General features: G+C 58.3%; 1 protein-coding gene across 1 annotated transcript in view; it reads left to right on the forward strand.

Moving 5' to 3' along the window:
- The first annotated feature begins 11,608 nt into the window (after nucleotides 1-11,608).
- Nucleotides 11,609-13,917, forward strand: part of RARA (retinoic acid receptor alpha) — a 34,598-nt gene continuing 32,289 nt past the window's right edge. The window contains exon 1 of the mRNA XM_032615174.1: nucleotides 11,609-11,820. The gene's annotated coding sequence lies outside the window, so the exon portion shown is untranslated. The remainder of the gene's footprint in view (nucleotides 11,821-13,917) is intronic.

Raw genomic sequence — 13,917 nt, forward strand, 5'->3', positions numbered from 1 at the left:
TTCCCTCTGATGTGGTATTTTGCTTGAGGCAACTTCCATGTTGCTCCCAGGAAGCCTTGGCTTTGGAGGAAGAGTCCACCTACAGGCTGGGAAGAGGGGGTGCCTGTCTGGATGTTCCCTAATGTCCCTAGAGATGGGCCAGAAGCTGTGCCTCTAGTTGGCAAGGTATCAGGGAGGAACCCACCTCTGATGTCCCGCTTTTATTTTTTTGCCGTACGCGGGCCTCTCACTGTTGTGGCCTCTCCCGTTGCGGAGCCCAGGCTCCGGACGCGCAGGCTCAGCGGCCATGGCTCACTGGGCCCAGCCGCTCCGTGGCATGTGGGATCTTCCCAGACCGGGGCACAAACCCGCGTCCTCTGCATCGGCGGACTCTCAACCACTGCGCCACCAGGGAAACCCCCTGATGTCCCACTTTTTAACTTCTGGGGAAAGATGTGATCTCCGGTTCCTCCCGAAAAGATCAGGTGCCCTCGAAGACATTTCTGTCTTAAGCTACGAACAGCAGCAGGTCTCCGTCTCCCAGAAGAGGTGGTTCTGTAGCGGAAGAAACCTTGCCCTCTGGCCTCCGCTTGATTTCAACCCCAGCCCAAGGCGCTGGCAGGAGAAGCTAATTGGGTGCAAGGGGCCTGGGTGAAGGCTGTCTGAAGACTGGCGAAAGGAGAGAGCCAGCTCTTTTTTAAAAAAGCTCTAATTGAGTTCTGAATCAGCCTGGCTCCCTTTGATCCCTCCTCTGTTTCCCACACTGCCTGAAAGAGCTAGATCAGCACTTTATAACAAGGGTGCATCTGCTCCACACACCCCCACACCCCCACACCCCCACACCCCCACCCCCGTGCTCTCTGCTGCCGCCATCCACTGCTTGTCTCCTTCAGTTAAGATAATGAAGATGCAGAGAGATAAAATGTGTATTTAATGAGGGTGGGGGGAGGGAGGCGGGAAGGGGCAGCCGGGGCCTTCCCTAGTTTGGGGCCCCGCCAAGACTCAAGCTGAAGGCGAAGCCAGAGTAGGACTTGGCCCCAGGGTGTAGGGGTTTCCGGGCCCCGATCCCGCTGACTTCACTGCCTGCTGCTTGCCCTAAATTCCCCCACCTCCACCCTCTCAGCCCCACACTCCTTTCTTTCCTCCCTGCTCGCTCCCAGTGGCAAAAAGGGAGTCTTGCTTCAACCTTATTTTCAGCTGGTAGCTTGGCCTTTGGTGCAGTGCCCCCCACCCCAGAGTCAGCTGCAAGGTCAGGCTAGGGCAGCCCCTCCAGCCTGGGCCTGTTGAAGCTGTGGGTTCACAGTATGGGGTCCGGGGGGGGGGGGGTGGAAAAAGCTGGAGTTAATGAAGACCAGCTGTAGCCTGGGTTCTGCCCACAGTTAGCTGCAGGCCATCCTTTGGTGGTGGTTGGAGGGATGGAGGTGTGTGACCTCCATCCCTGGGCACAAGGATATCCTGTGGCAGCTGAGGCTTGTGCTGCTCTGTGAGCGTGGCTTTATCCTTAGGTTGTAAGAGAGTAGTCTGTTTCCCTCTTCCTCTACTCCTCCCCTCCCCAAATGACACTCAGCCCTTATTGAGCTTTATAACTGTAGTGGTGGCCCAGCTGAGATTTGAATATCTCCAGGCTCTTCTGTAAACACTCATTAACTGCCTGGGAAGAACCGAGAGCCCTGTTTAACAGCTGGGAGAGAACTGAGGCAGATTAGGGTGAAAGGCTTGACCTGAGCTCACCCCATGGACTCCACCCCGGGGCCCTCCAAACTTCCCGTCCAGCTCCTTTCCCCAGTTCCTGCCTCTTCTAGGAAGAAGCCATGCCCTCTCCCTTCCCTCGACTCTGTCCCTGACTTCCCCTGGCCCTTCACCCCATGACATTTTCCCTGCCCTGGTGCTGGAGATATGTGCAACTCTCCTTGCAAAATGTTCTCCCCCCAGCCCTCTGCAGCTTTCCCATCCACCTTTCCGTGGCCCACCTGGCCCACCAACCCTGAGTTCTCCCTCTGGAGAAGGTGGGCTATCCTAAACGGGGTCTGTAACCTTGAAGTTGATCTAATTGTGCATAAGAGGCCCTCTGCCCCTCTATATTTATCCTAAGTCGTACCTGGGAAAATATTCTTTCTTTTACGTATTCATTCTAGTAAAGTCTCAGGATCCTATTAAGGGCTGGGTAGGGGCCCGAGTTGACCCCTAGGTTCTGCATCCCCTTCGTTCACTGACAATTGCCATTTCTGCTAATGGACGTAACCCAAATTCCCCCAGCCCCACCTGCTTATACTCTCACCTGGCTCTGTATATCTGTACACACTCCCAGATCTAAGGATCTAGAACTGCCAGTTTCCAACTGCTATCCAAGTCATACTGCTCTTTTTACTTGCTGGAAATCAGGACTTTTACTTCCCACTTGGCGTGGCCTTCTAGGCAGTTAGGAATAGTGGGGGAGAGAAGGGGAGACTGTGCTCTGTCTAGGAGGGGGAGGGTAGAAGTGAACTCCCATCCAAAGTGAACTCCCCCTTCCCCAAATTCTCGATAGCCAAGCTACTTGGGAGTGATTAGGAAAGCGATCTTAACCCCAGCTTCAGTCCCAAAGCCCAAATTCATCTGGTCAGGCCAGGCAGAAGAAATGTCGTCTTCTCCTGTCCCATAATATCCTCAGCTAAAATCAGCCATGTGCTGTGTATTTGACACTGGGGACTCTTGCTGTCCCAGCCCATGACTCAGACCTCGTCTTTCTACAGTGAGTTCTTTCTGCCCCATCAATTCAGCTCTGCATCCGCTGACCCAGTCAGGGACGGTGGGAGAGGGTGGGGAGAGCCTCCTGGTTGGTGAGTGGGCTTTAGGACCCAACGGGAACCCGTGCCTCTTGCAGCAGCCTAACCCAGAAGCAGGGGGGAATCCTGAATCGAGCTGAGAGGGCTTCCCCAGTTCTCCTGGGAACCCCATCGCCCCCCGCCGGCACGCACCTGAGCAGGTAGGACCACGCACACCCCTTCCCAATTCTCCCTCGGCCGCCTTCCGCCTGGCCTCTCCGCTTCTGATCTGGTCTTTTCCCTCTCGGCAGTTCAGGCTTTCCCCATGCCTCCTCCCCCACTGCTCGCTGTAGTCCAGGGAGGTGGGAGCCTGGGAGCTGAAGGGTGTCTGGAAGCTCAGAGCCCCTGCGCCCTCCCGCGCCCTTGCTGCACGCCCCTCGAGGCATTCCCGTTCTCTATCTAAGAATGGCAAGTGGGGGGAAGGTCTGCCCGGGCCCCAGCCCCTGCACCCTCCTTTGCAGTATTGCCTAATCCCCCTTCCCCCACCTCACCTCGAGGGGAGAATTGGCAGAGCTGGGGTAACAGAGAGCCGGACAGGGAGCCGGACGGGGACCCGAGACTCCCTGGGAGATTTCTCTCTTGCTTCCTCTCTGCCCCCCCAGCCCTAAGAGCTCAGGACTTTGCCCCCCACTCCCTACTCACCTTGTAGAACCAGTGCCCCCTTCCAGGCTCATTGCACATTTGAGTGGCCAAAGGCTTTGCTGGAGGGTAGTGGAGGTTGTGAACAATTCTGTGTGTGTGTGTGTGTGTGTGGCCTTTTTCTCTGGGGAAAGTTCTTTCAGGTTAAAGAGCTGTCTTTCCCATCCGTGCCAACACCTATGAAAAGCGCCCCCCCACCCCCGCACTGTGTGTGTGTGTGTGTGTGTGTGTGTGTGTGTGTGTACCATATGGTTGTAAGATCTATAATCTTAGGATGGAGGTGACTGGGTGCCTTGAGACATCCCAGAGTGTGGCCCAGGCCAGAACAGACTCAGCCCAGATGGCTGGGGAAGGGGGTGTGGACCAGATCAGGGAGGCCGCCCAGCCATGCCAGCTCCCTGGGCTCCTTGGCTTTCAGAGCTCAGGCTCCTGGTGTTACCCCAAAGCTTCTGCCCTCCTGCAGGCTCTCTGGGAGAGGGTTGGATGATAGCTACTGTTTACACTGACTTGTTTGTCCCTCTCATTGGGGGCTGAGAGGCCTTGTTCTCTGAAGATCTAGGGCATCTCCTTCTGGCTTGGTGGGTTTGCAGGAGGGGTGTATGGCTTGTCGGGGTAACCGTGTTTGTAAGTGTGGGTGTCGCCTCTGGGCGTAGCAGACTGGGGTGGGGAGCAATGGAAGAGACGGGTCACGTTTTGAGGGAACCCCTCTAGCTCTCTGTGTGGTAGGTGAGTGGCACATCCCTATCTGGTAACTCTGTCTGGGTGTGGGGTGTGTTCTGTGTCCCTCCATGACTCCCCAGATCCCCGAAGGGTTGGTTTTAGAGGAAAACTTGGATAATAGCGTGACTTCATTCTGCTCTTGACCCAGGAAGGAAAGTAAATTCTGAGTGTGAGGTGTGAGCGGTGCACTGAGAATCAGGCCTGAATGTGAGACTCAGCTCGCTCTTTTAACTATGTGCATTCATACAGCTCTCTAAGCCTCTGGTTTCTTCATTTATAAAAATGGCTATAGTAACAAGACCCGCTTGCCTAATAGAGATACGGCCATAAAGACCTCATAAAGCAATGTATCCTACAGCCCAGTGCAAAGGGTAGTAATAGCGCCGGGGGCGGGGGGGGGGGGGGGTTTCTAGGATGGGATTCTCTTTCTAATCTAGGTCATCTCTCCGTCTTCAGCTCCCTTCCCCCATCCTTGCCCATCTGGGGGATGGAGGAAGCAGACAGGGTTTTTGCCCCAGGGGCTGCAGAATTCCCCTAATATAGGTTGTAGCTGGCCCCCAGCTCTTTTCCTCTGGGGCTCTACACCTTCTCCCCTGAGCCCCATCTCCACCTTCCTCCTGTCATTCCTGTTCAGCGTCCTTGTGCCTGTCTCTCCCCTGCCCAGTGGCCTCCTTGTCCGGCTCACTGGGCAGGAGCCCTAATCCGATTCGACAGCTGAGATATGTGTGGCGGCTGAGAGCAGGCAGGAGGGAAGCCAGTGGGAGGATGGTATGAGGGCTGCCCCTGGCACTGCCCAGGCCTCCTAGGCACCACCTTGGGCCTGCTGACTCCTAGCTTGGCTTGGCCCCAGGGAAGGGGTGCCAGGGGAAGCTCAGGAATGAACAGGCTGGGATCTGGAGATAAGGGAACTGGAGAACGCACCTAGGACCCCAGGACCTCTTTGATATTTAGTGCCCTTAACCTCAGCATTTCGGACTTTGACCGGGAGGAGAGGAGAGTAGGTGAGAGACCGGCTGGCCCGGCCCCTTGCCCATCCCCAGGGCTCTGCTTTCTTCTCTCTTCTTGTTCAGAAATGTGTTTGCTTGCCCCATCCAGCCCCTCTGGCCAGTTCCTCCTTAAGGGCCACATCTGGGAGCTGCTGGGGCACCATGTGTCTGCCTCACTCTGGGCTGTTTTCTCCACTCCAAGGTATTTCTCTCATTCACTCTCTGGGCCGGGCGCCAGGACTCCTGGGTTTCCCGCCTGCCTCATGGTGCAGGGCTGCTCTGCAGGCCTCCAGAGAATCGCTAAGCTGGTTTCCTTCCTCCTGCGTGGGGAGGGCCTTCTCCCAGGGCTGGGAGGTGTCAGAAATCCCAGGTGGGTTAGGGGTGGGGGCACTGTAGCCCCTGGTGCCCCAGCACCCCGGCCCCTCCCTCCTAACCTCTGACTCAGCTTCAGGGCAGCATCTGCCCAGCCTGGCAGGCATGGCCTCTTCTTGCCTCCAGGCTTCCATCTTTCCGTGTGGGAGCCAAGATCTAGCCTCTTGAGCTTTTTTCCCATGGTATCTGGGGGGGGGGGGGCTACCGAAACCCCTCTGTCTGCACCCACACGTTTGGGGGGGCAGGGGATTAGTGTAATTGAGGCTGGGGCACTATTTTGTCTTCCTTCCAGCTGGGCCAGGATGAAGAAAACCAGCACAAACTTCCCCACACCAATTCCCTCTGCCCTCAAAAGACCAGTCAGTGGAGCCAGGCCCTGCCCTTTCGGTGCCCACAATGTGGTTGGCACTGATTTTTCAGAAATTGGGAAGGTTTCCCTCTAGACCGCTGGCCTCCTCTCTCCTCCTCCCGTGGGGTAAGGACAGCTCTCTGATTGTAGGCACTTCTGGGCAGGCCTCCCCCTAGAGAAGGGGTGTGGGATGCCCTCGAGATGGCCAAGTTGGCACTAGCCCCAGGCTGGAGGGCTGGACCTGATTTGGGGCTGGGAGTTTGTGGGGGAGAGCAGGACATGGGCCTCCCTGCCCCCCTCATTTCCTGCTCTTTGGGCAGCTGTGGGCGAGAAAGGCTGCAGGGACTATTTTTAGTTGGTCTGTCCCCTGGCAGGAGGGACGTGCAGAAAAGCACGGGGCAGGCAGAGGGGCTGGCCAAGGTGAGGCTAAGCAGGCGGGTGGGGGAGTGAGGCAGGGCCAGAGGGGCAGCAGACAGAGCAAGGATGCGTGGCGGGCAGGGGTAGAACCTTGAGAGGGGGAGAGGGTCCTGACCTGGTAGATGGGCTGGACTGGGCTCTCTCTGTCCAAATAGACTCAGAACCAGAGGGGCTTTAGAGGTGCCTGGACCATCCCTCCCCCTTACAGAGGGCAAGACTGAGGGCATGTGACTTGCCCTAGGACCTTCAACCAGTCGTTGGCTGCACTGGAACCCCAGCCCAGGCCCCTTGCACTGTTTGTTTTCCTCTTGTCACGGTCTCTCCCCCGACCTGGTTGTGCTCCTTCCCCTCCTGCAGCAAGGGCTGGGTTCCTGGTTTGTTTCCTTCTCTGCTTGTTTACACAGGGTCTCCGGTAAACCCCAGCTGGGTGTGTTTATAAGTCTCCACCATGTGGAGAGAGTCTGTGTCCAGGCTGGAAGGAGGTCAGGGCTGGGGTTTGTTTAGGTGGCCTGTGGCCACAGATGTGAATCAAGGTGCTGGGCAGGTTCCAAAAGTCTCACAGGCTGGCGAGCCGGGAGCTTGGAGACCCCTTTGAGAAGGGGCATCTCGGTCTAACTCCATTTTAGAGACCCAGAGAGGGCTGGGGGTTGTGCCTACAGTCCCAGGATGAGTTAGGGACAGACCAAGGGCTAGGATGCAGCTTTCCAGACTCTCCAGAGCCTTTTGTGAGTGCCCATCCTGCCGTGCCTAGGTCAAGGTGGTCGTTTGCCAATCCCCCTCAACAAAGGAAGGGGGTAGGCATGGGGAGATTGCCATTGGCTTCTGATCACAGTCAGAAGTGAGCCCTTCTGAGGCCTAGAGGCAGAGGCAGCTGGTTGGAGGTGCAGGGTAAGAAAGTTCAGTACAGAAACGTGGTTCCTCAGAGTTCAGCCCCATCCCCAGGGCCACCATGTTGCACAGCTGCAGGGGGCGCCACTCCATAGACCAGGGTATGAATGGCACCCTCTCTCTCCAGTTGTTCAGAGCCCTGCCTGAGTAGCCGCTGATGGTGCTTCTGTCCCCCACCTTCTTTCTTTGAATCAGCTTCAGATGCTGCTGGAAGGAGGTGTCCCAGACAGGCTTGAATCCAACTCCCCCACCTCCCTCCCGCCACTCGATGGCTCCTATTCCCCTGCCACGGTCTCAGTGGGCCACAGATTGGGTGCAGGGGCCCCTCCCCCTTCTCCACTCAGTTTCTATGTCTCTGGGGGGCTTACTTATCATTCCCCCCCCCCATCAGGCAGGCTGCAGTGTATGAGAAATCAATAGTGCAAATGGATTGAGGCTGTTCAGCCGGTCGGCTCCTCTTGGGCCCCATCAACTCTCCCAGGACTTGGGGAGTTACTCAGTCCACTTCTGGCTCAACATACGCAGAGGTACACACACCTAGTGGTTGTAGCCTGGGCACTGAGCACGGGAATTATTCTTTCTGTCCATTGCTGTCTTCTCTCTCATTCTCTCTCTCTCCCTCTCTCTCATATACTGGGCTGGTCTTAGCATGACAAATACCCTTGAACATTTATTGTTTTCTAGCTTGGGTGGAGTCCACTGCCAGCCAGAGGTGGGAGGGGAGCAGGTGTGTGAGGCAGGCTGTGCCCAGGGAGGAGGACGAGCTGGGGAAGGGATTGGGTGGCAGCCCACCCCATCAGCCTCTGGTAACTCGATCCCTGCACCCCACCCGCCTAACAACTTCAGCAGCTGCTGGCAGAAGCAGGGCTGGCAGAAGTGTGTATGAGTGCATGTGTGTATTTGGGGGGGGGGCGGGTGGTGGTGAGAGGGGCTGTGGCGGCAGGAGGTGTTGCCAAGACATGTTAAAGGAGACTCACAGCCTGGGTACAACTTGGGTGGCAGGCGGAGGCGGGGCTGGGAGAGTGGGTGGTGAGTGATGGGCAAAGGGCAGGCTTCAGGGGAGAGGCAGGGCAGCCCAGGGGGTCTCACAAAACTTGTCTGCACTGGAGCAGGGCCTGGCGTGGTGGGGGTGAGCAGTGGGGAGGGGGCAGGGGTGGGTAAAGCCATGGCTTGCCCCTGGATGCCTGTAATGCACATAACCATGGAGGACACAGCCTGCCCCTGTCCCCAATCCCTGGGCTGTGCCTGCTGGGTATCACAGTCTCGGTGACTAAGTCACTTCTGTCCTGGGGCTGGCAAGGTGCCAGGCTCAGCTCTTCTCGGTAGGTGAGTCACTGCCCTGGCATCTCCCCCGGATGCAGCTGAGTCACTGGCCATGCCTGCTGGGCAGGTGGGCATCGTGCTCGCGGGTGGGGTTGGGGGCTATGTGTGGAGCCCCCAGCATCTTCTCTGATCTCTCTCTGGCATGCCCTGGCCCCACCCACAACTCTGCAGAGCCAGGCAAGGCTGGTGTTTCTTCCATATGCTCTGCTGAGAGGGTAAAGGAAGAGGGAGCAGGGTACCGCATGGAAATGTATTTCGTTCAGAGTAAATGGGAGGGCGTGTGAGGAGGGGATTGTGGGTTTGAATCTTAGGTCTGCCATTGACAAGCTGTATGACCTTGAGCAAGGCAATTCCCTGGTGGAGCCTCAATTTCCTCATCTGTACAATGGAAGCAGGAGCCCTGCCCTAGATGACCCTCCAGGACCGTGAGAATCAGATGTGCGGAGCCATGAGGGGGCTTTGGGGATGGGCTGGGTGGCTGCGGAGGGGGAGAGGAGTCTGTTGGGGTCGGTTCGGGTTCCAGCAGACACCTCCACCCCACTTGCATCCAGATGGTCAAAGTTTCCCATCCTCTGTTCCGATGATTACCAATGATGCAGGAGTTCCCCACAGGCCATGAAAGGGAGGCCTTGTTTTGGGGGAAGTGTGGGCTCTCCCGGGGTGTTTCACAGCTGTTTTGTATCTCCTTTGTCTGTGTGGGGGGCCTGTCACCGGGCCTGCACCTATCAGGGCTCTCTCAGATTTCCTCTAGTGGGAAGACGGATCCCTGTCTTGGGTAGCCAGCTGCGCAGGCTCCTCCCCCAGCCCATCTCCTTCTGCCTGCAGCAGGGGAAGGGTAGGCCCCAAGAAGGAGTGTCTTTTTTAAGGAGTGAGGAGCACCTGGGACTGTGGCTTTTCTCCCTCTGCCAGTCTCCTGCTGCCTCCTTCTCCCTCCTGCATGAGGGTCCCTGGAGGGTGGGGGGGTGGGGACACTGGAGTGGGCCCAGCACAGCTGGAGTTCAGCTGGGCAGGGAGGGAGCGCCCTCAAGGTGTGCAGGCTGTATGCTTGTATACCTGGGTGCGGATCTTCTGTGCGTGAGCAACTGCCCCCTGTGGGGAGCAGGTTTGCGGGCGCATGAATCTCTTCCCTCACGTGCCTGTGGGTCTACTGCTCTGTCCAGGAGTGGGCCGCACCCGCGCCCTCTGCTTCATGACCTCGTGCATATGTACAGAGGCCTGTCTTGTATGTGCTTGTTCTGTGTGCATACAGGTGTGCTCTGAATGTGCACGTGCGTGTGCACATGTGCGTGTCCTGGGTGTGCATTTGCACACCTGCATCTCCGTGTGCGCGAGCGTACCTGACCCTCTGTGCTGGCAGGTGTACATGAAGGCCACCCTTCGTGGGAGGCAGTATACCTGTGTTTGTGTACACTTGTATTTCTGTGTCTGTGATCCTTCCCGTCTAGCCTCCGCGGGAAGGAAGACTGGTAGAATGTAGGCCAGGAGGAGCCTGTGCGGGCTTGGGGGTTGGCTGGCACTAAGTCCCCTCCCAGGCTGGTCACTCATCTGGGCGGCGCCCCCTGCTGCGGGCTGGACTCAAGCTAGAACGCCTTTGCTGGGGGAGCTGGGGGGGAAGGGGTTAAGCGTCGGCGTCCACATCTGGGAGCCATTGGCGCATTCCTGCCTGCTGAGCGCATGTTTGCGGATGGATCTGGACGGGACAGGGTGGGAGGGGCTGGGCGGGCGGTTCGCACCGGCGGACGGAAATCCAGACGGGAGCGGGAGACGGCCAGGCCCAGCAGGCGGGAAGGGGCCTGGGGAAGCGTTGCCCGGACGCTCTTCCCCTGTGCCGCCGGACCTCAGGGCACAGCGTCCCGCCGACCCTGCTTGTCCTATCTCACCCAGGCTGGGGCCCCAAAGCTGGAGAGAGACAATCAGATACCACGGTCCTAGATCCGGCTGTGCAACCGGTGCCAGGGTGATCGGGGACTAAACCCGTGTCCACTCCCAGCCTGCGGTTCCTTGTCTATAAAGCGGGGGCCGTCGGGCCGGTGGGTTTGAGAGCTCTGCCAGGCGGGTCAGGGGTGGAGGCCTGGGAGTGTGGCACTTCCCCTTCCAGTGGGAAGTCCTGTGGGGTTACTTGTGGCTACTTCTCTGACCGGGGACGAGGAGGGGGGTGTTCCCTATTGATTCCTCTTTCTCTCCCCCAGTGGACTGCTAGAGGTGGGGAGATGGTCCTCCCAAACGGAGCAGCAGGCAGGGAGGGGGCTTGTGGCTTGGGGATTGGGGTCTCTGCAGAGGGAGGGTAATTCAGATCCTGCCCCGCTGGAACGAGAATGCGAGCTTTCCTGGCTCCTCCAGCCTGGGCCAGGAGAAAGAAGCTTTGGGTCTGAGAGTCCCGTAGCATGTAGGGGTGCTCCTGGGCGCCCCCTACTCGGCTCTTGGAAGATCACAAGAGCCGCTGTCCTTTTTGGTGGAGGGTTCTGGGGTTTGCTGAAGGGTTGGGTTGGGCCAGAGTTCCTCCGACCCACTTGAGCTGGAAACGTGTTTGGGGGAGACGAGGTGAGCAGGTGTACTTGAGGGCGGTCTACCTGCTTTTGCACTCATTTTTGCCAGTGAGAAAATTAGGATTTAGAGAGAGGAAGCGACTTGCTCAAGGTCACACAGCTCTCATTTTCAAGGGGTTGCTGGAGGAGGATTATAATTATGGGAGTCAGGGGCTTGACAGATAGGGCCGGAGTCACTGTATTCGCTTCCATATTACGTCGCAGTCCCTCTAACCCCGGTTTAGGTGTGAGGGGTGTGTGCGTATGATCCTTGCCCCTGTGAGTGTGGGTGTGTCGTTGGAGGGAAGGGAGTGTGATACCGCACACTGCAGTCCTTTCTCTACCGAGCCCTCCTTCCATTTTTTGCGCAGAACTCCCCCTTCTCGCTCTGAATGTCTCCTTTTGGGGCAGAGGGAGGGATTCTCCCAGATTCCCACGGTCCAGCCTTCTGCTAGGCGCGGCTCCTTTAAGACTCGCCGTTTCCCGGGTCTGTTAAGGGGAGGGGGGACGTGATACTGTGGGCCCGCCCCTGGTTGGTGATTGGTCGGAGGGCGGACGGGGGCGGGCCCGAGGGTGAGGGCCTCCCAGCTGCTCGGTACCCTCCGCCCCCCGGTCTGGGGCTCCGGGTAAAGTTTCAGCCTCCGCACGTGACTCGCCATGGCCGCTGCTTTCGCCCCGCGCCCCTGAGCCGCGGCCCCCCAAAGCGCTCCTCTCCCTGGACCCCGCAACTCCTGACGCCGAGCGGCTCCAAGGCTCAGGATCAGGGCAGACGCCGTGCTCGCGGGCGACCCGGACGGATTGCTTTCCCCCACTGCGAGGTAACCTCTCCCCCGGGGATTTTAGAGAGCCTCCGGCTCCCGCAGGCATCGCGGCCCCTTGGCCTGCTCCTGAGAGGACCCGTGGGCGGGGACCCGGTGCCGGGCGGGTTCCGACGGGAACCTGGGGTTTGCTAGGCTTCCCAACCCCGCGCCACCGTGCTCAGGGTGGGGGAACCCCGTCTGTCCGTCTGTCTGCGCCCGTGTCTTCGCGCGAAGCCGTGAGGCGTCTGGGGCCGTCTGCCGCGCGTGTCTCCGGCGCCCGAGCTGTGGCAGAACCGCCGCTGGGAACTCCTGCTCTCTCTCACTTTTCTCCTCACAAACAAGCAAAACAAAAAGACTTTCAAACCTGTTTGGGGAGAGATCGGATGCCCAACGGACTAGCCCCCTCCTTCTTTCCCTCCTGTTATCTGAGCCGCCCTGTGGTTTGGGGAGAATCAGCCCGGGGGCCCACCCCGACCAGAGGCAGCCGGTTGGGGGGCGGGGCCCATTCAGCTGGTGTCCCCCGTGGAGCACTGGGAGCCGTCAGATTGGGGACGGGAGCCAGTGCAGCCAGGGAGGGATGTCTCTGGGTCGGGTGGCACCATGGAGTCATGGAAGCTTTTGCGGGTGTAGGGAGGAAGGAATAGATTGGTCGTCTTTGCTCTGCTGAGGGTGTCTGGGACCTCGTGCCACCCAGAAGGCGGGGAAGCTGCTAGCCAGATGTGTATGTGGGAGGGGGGCGCTGGAAAATCTGCTTGGCAAAGCCCCTTCTCCTCTCTGGACATTGCCCTATTGTCAGGCTAAGTGAGAAGGAGGCCAGGCCTCCAGTGTGCTAGGCTGGGGATGGGGACTAACTCATGTGGAAATCAGATAAGAAAAGCCCCCTGGTCTTGGAGACATTTTTCCACCATTCATCCTACCTTGGATAGGTTGCCCACGTGCTGGCATGGAGGGGTACCCTTGGCCCCCACTAGTGCCAGCTCCCTCTTCTGTAACCAGATTGCCTTCTACCTGCGAGATGAGTGCACGTGTGTGTGTGTGTGTGTGTATGTGTGTCTTTTCAGAGGAACACTCCCCCACTCCCCCACCCCATGCTGCTTACCCCCAACCCTCACTTCCGCTCCTAACTGCCATTCCTCCTCCAGTTTCCTGGTTAGGAGATTCAGGGATATCTCTTGTCCCCTTCCCTGGCTGCAGTGGTCATAGGGCAGGGTTCTGGGGAAGTGGTTCAGTAAGGTTGCCAGGTCTTGCTAGGAAAATGGGCTCAAGCCCCAAACTCTCTTCCAGGGCTTGTGCTTGATGGGGAGGCTGGGCTGGGGAAGCCCCAGGGTGCAGTGGGGGGTGGTTTGGAGCTTTGGGGCTTCCCCTGTGAGGGGTGGAGATGAGTCTGGGGGAGGGAATAAGAGAAAGAGTATTTGGACCTGGAGGAAGAAGAGGGGTAGTTGTGGAGTCAGGGAGTTTGTGGCTATGAAAGATGTTGGTGCAGTGGGAGGGGCTAGGACGTCAGTTCTGCCTGGGAGTCTGGGCCATGTCAGTACTGAGACAGAGCGGTCACTAGGGTCAGACTGGAGTTGACCCTTGGGAGCTGAGGATCCTGGATTGGGAGGGTGTGAATGAGTGTATGTGGTGGTCACCTCAGGACTTTCCCGGCCAGACTGATGAGGGCACTGCAGGTGCAGTGGCAGTTCTGAGCAGACCCTGGGCTTGGAACCGCTTAATCCCGGCCACCTCCTCTTATAGCCCCCAAATCCCCATCCTTCAGGTTGACCCTAAATGCCCCTGCTACCGCTCTGGGAAACCTCTCTGGTCCCCCTCCACCTCCCAGCCATGTGGCAGCCTGGCAGGAAGCTAGCTGTGGGCAGCACCATCCGGATCACCCCCATGCCGCCCTGCTGGGCATAGTCACCCACATGTACCATGACGTGGTTCCTGCCACCATGTCTATTGTGGGGGGAAAGGGCATTGTCTGAGTGGCCCTTAAGGCCTGTTTTGGGGGTACTGACCCAGACTCCAGTTAATTAGCTCCCCTTCCCCTAAATCATTTGGTCTTGGAAGCTGGCTCTGCCCTCTGGGAACCCCTCCACCCCCACCCCTGCGCCACTCCTTGCTCAGACTTGA

The sequence above is a fragment of the Phocoena sinus genome, chromosome 20 (assembly GCF_008692025.1).
Source record: "Phocoena sinus isolate mPhoSin1 chromosome 20, mPhoSin1.pri, whole genome shotgun sequence".
NCBI classification, from domain to species: Eukaryota; Metazoa; Chordata; class Mammalia; order Artiodactyla; family Phocoenidae; genus Phocoena; species Phocoena sinus.